Source organism: Cibotium barometz, chromosome 16 (assembly GCF_041138505.1).
Source record: "Cibotium barometz isolate CiBa-2024 chromosome 16, ASM4113850v1, whole genome shotgun sequence".
NCBI lineage: Eukaryota > Viridiplantae > Streptophyta > Polypodiopsida > Cyatheales > Cibotiaceae > Cibotium > Cibotium barometz.
Window position 1 is genome coordinate 26,608,047 of NC_141061.1, and position 4,649 is coordinate 26,612,695.

Below are 4,649 nucleotides of genomic sequence, written 5' to 3' on the forward strand. Positions count from 1 at the left end.
TTACACTCCACATGCATATTCTAAAATGAGTGATTATTTTGTGAGCTTTTAGTTTACAGCTTTTACAAGATTTTTGAAAAAAAATAGAGTTTTTTGTAAAGACACTTAAACTATAAGTAGCTCAAAATAAAAGAAATAGTCATCAAGATTCCATTGGCCTATTCTATCATGCTGATATGGCCATAAACATGTTGCAGATTTACAAGATTTTTGTTCTTTCTTGTCTTTATCTCTCTTGTTCAACATATATTCCCTTCAATATCTCAAAGATCTACCACTCTCTATATACTCATCTTTCTAAAATGTCTCAGTATGGGGATTTCTTGTTCTTTCAATTAACATGTTATAAATTGTGCAAGATTTTGTTCTTTCTTGTCTTTATCTCTCTTGTTCAAAATATACTCCCTTGAATATCTCAAAGATCTGCCACTCTCTATATATTCGTCTTTCTTAATTGTCTCATCATAGTGCTTTCTTTTTCTTTCAATTATTCTCATGCGTGATTACTCAATGTACTTAGAGGAATAGATACCACATTTGAATTATTTCTTTTCATTCACCTTGCACAAATAATTGAACCATACACTCACCATACAACATAATGCATCAGGGACCACAATGGTTTTTCTAAGGAACCCATTGTGAGTAAACTATGATCCTCCAAACAAATACAACCAATGGACAGACAATAATTTTACTATTTCACGTACAAAGAAGCACAAAAAATACTTTCAAGTAGACCTCCCAGTGCAGACCAAAAAGATGAAAATACTTTCGAACAAGAAATAACATATCCCAAAATAGGAAGGAAATAGTTCAAAATATTGCAGGTCTCTAAGTAATCAATCACCTCATCGATTAGCTTTTTTTTTTCAGGTTTAACTTGATGAGGTTGACTTAAAATAAAGGTATTTTTCAGAGAGACAAGGTTTATGTATAATCATGTGCTGATTGTGGTGCAAACCCTGTACACGAATATAGATAAAATACAAATGCTTATAGGCCAAGAGTGGGTTTTTTTCCTTTATTGTTTTTGAAAATCAAGGCAAGTACATATTGGCTCCTCTTTGATGTGCAAATCATAAGATTTATGATGAGAAAAAGAGAAACACAACATGAATTTTAGGCTTTAAAACTTCTTATTTGATGAAGAGTGCCTCCATTGTAGTTGTTGCAGATTCCAATTTCTTCTCAGTGTCTTTTGAAATACAAGGCCTCCATTTCTTGCTTTGTTTACTTGACCCTTGCGAGCATCTTGCTTCTATGCCACAACACTCTACCACCATAGGTGTTGATGGTGTTAACATGTTAGGCTCAAAAACAAACCCTTATCCTTTGAGGCTTGCCATTTCTTCTTTGGTAAGATGTGTTCCTATGTCCACTCCCCAAACAAATGGGGTCTTTGGTGGATTCCTCACATGTTTAGCAACAGCCCTTGTATGCTTCACATCATGGTTGCAGAACCAAATCCACTAATATTGTGTGCTACCTTTATATATGCTTTCATTCCAAAAACAAGGAGCTACTAGCCCTGGTGACTTGCATTGCATCATATTTGTGCAACTTTTCCCATGGACTAGTCCAAAGCAATTTCTTTGGTACTAATTTGGCATTCTTCTAATGACCCAAGATGACTTACATATGCTCACCTCCTTGACCGTAAACATCTCAACATTGGTTGGTAGACTGTTGTACATTTTTCTCCACTATAACATCAGTATCATCCTCATCTCTTGTTTCTTGATCCATGTCCAAAATCCGTCTTTCAAACCTTTTCTTTTGTGGACAACCACTTATTTTGCATTACCATGATTCGATCACAAATCCATGTCTATGTGAACTATTTGTTTTATTACTTGGCCTTTTCCTTTGCACTGTCTCCCTATTACCATCATGTAGAACTAGTTTCTAGTACATAGGTGTCTGAGACACACCCCCTTGTACTGCACGTGCAACAAAAGCAGAACTTTGGTGTGTTTCTGGATAACACTCTATACCAAGAAGGTCTCCATATTTAGACCGCTCCCATTATATCATTTTGTAAGATAACCCAACTGATTTGCACATTGAATATATGAATATATCACATACGTAACACATACATCATACAATGATATCTTCCTTTTTCCTCCTTCTCCACCTAACCAGATTTTATGGATACTCTTAGACAAGTTTGTGTTAGGGATATGAGTCCACTCCCATGGACTCATGCTCTTCTGCATATCCATATTTTTGAAGCAACGGAAGTAGCACTTCTTGCACGGGCTAGGGTCCCTCACTCGGGGCCTTGCCCATGGATATCTGGACAAGAGACTAATCCCTCGGTTCTTCCAAAACCAACCTGGAAAAACTTCCCTTGCCCGGAAAGCATGGGCGATTCCTCCGCAATATTTCTACTCTATCGTAGTCAAGGTCTTGCTGACCAAACTGATCCGACCAAACCTGTAAGTCATTTGGTCAGATCAAGGAAGAAACTTGCACTTGGATCATAGAGATCAACACTTTTTTTGTCATTGAGAGGCATAGTTGTTGATTCTTTTCCATTAAAGAATTTCTATCCGGAATTTACTTCATCTATCGTACCATAACAGAATTGAGTCTCATTTTAGGGATCCATCAGTCCAGCCTAACCCCATCCAGTCCCATGGGTTAGCTATTGCCCAACCACTGTAGTGATGGGATCCAATTAGGAGTTTGGTTAGGTTTTGTCCCAGGTAGTACCAGGGAAAAGAGTTCCCAGGCCCCCTAGCCGGAACTTCATGCAAACTTCAAGCTAGTCATACCACTTACACACCCAATATGAAATTACATGTTTCACAGATTTAGCTGACTTCAAAACAATCTTTTAATGAAATCATAGTATTAGTGATCATAATCCTCCAAAATATCGGGTTGAATTCTCATTTCCAATCATTCCTTCATCGATGTACTTATGGCATCATTGGTAACCCGAACGCTCACCACCTGTCCACTCAAGGGCCTTTTCGATAGTTCCTAGCTCATAGTACCCTGCATTATTTTCACTTATAAAATCCCAGATGGAATCTCCGTTGAAGATCAGCAAGATCAACCAACAGATCCATATAAAAGAGCCATGGACTCATCCGTTGAGGACCAGCAAGGTCAATCAACCAGATCCATGCTAGGTTTCAGAAAACAACTCCAACTCCTTGTTCCATTATCTTCTCCAACGCACGTGTGGGTATCTTCGGCGACCCAGATCCCGAGCACCGTATGGTCAGCACCCTCTAGGATCCTTCGTAGGTCACCTAGCGCTTCACTCATAGGCCGCTTCCTTGGTCCCTCATCCACCGTACCGGCGGAAGCTCACCATTTAAATTGAACCGAGGCTGGTCAAGACCTCGGCCGACCTTACTATGCGAGACGTCCTCTATTGACTCTCCATTAGCTGTTGCAACTTTATCAGTTAGGTCTCCACAACCTCATTCACAAGACAGTCAATAATGCTTCCCTAGCATTATTGACATAAAACAATCAATTTAAAAACAGGTCATAAATACAGTTTCTAAAACGAACAATGGTCTTTCCACATTGTTCCACATCAATCCACATCCAATTCATATGTATTCCCATTCTCATCCAATCACATCATTTTCCATCTCATCACATCTTTCCTCATTTATCCTCACACATCTCATCCACTGGCATCTACACATATCCACATCTCATCAAATCACATTCATTCACATCTCATCCATTCATATCTACCCCGATCCACATCACATCACATCAATTTCACCTCACATCTCATTCATTCACATCTATCCCGATTCACATCCCATCACATCTCATCCATTCCCATCACATCACATTCATTCACATCACATATCATCCATTCACATCTATCCCAATTTACATCACATCCATTTCACATCACATCTCATTGATTTACATCACATCACATCTCATCCATTTACATCCCATATCATTCATTCACATCCCAATTCACATGGCACCACATCTCATTCATTCACATCCCGATTCGCATCACATCACATCTCATCCATTCACATCCCATATCATTCATTCATATCCCGATTCACATGACATGACATGACATCACATTCATTCATATCCATCACATTCATTCTCATCACCATCCCATCACATACATTCTATCCACATTACATCATATCTCATTCATACACATCTCATCTCATTCATCCATATCCATCCAATCATTCACATGTACGATTACCCACATCTATTCATACATTCACATCTATCACTTCATATCCACATATATTCACGTCACATCACATCACATCTCATCCACATCCACATCACATTCACATCCACATCCCTTTTCACATCACATCACATCTTATCCACATCCACATCACATTCACATCCACTTCCCTTTACATTACATCACATCATCTTATTGACATCCACATTCACATCCATTTACATCACATCACATCCTTTCACATCCACATCCACATTCACATCCATTTACATCACATCACATCCATTTACATCACATCACATCCTTTCACATCCACATCCATTTGCATCACATCACAGCCCTTTCACATGCACATCCACATCCATTTACATCATATTCTTTCACATAAACATCCACATTTATTTACTTCCAATCTTATCCTTTCACATCTCATTCTCAT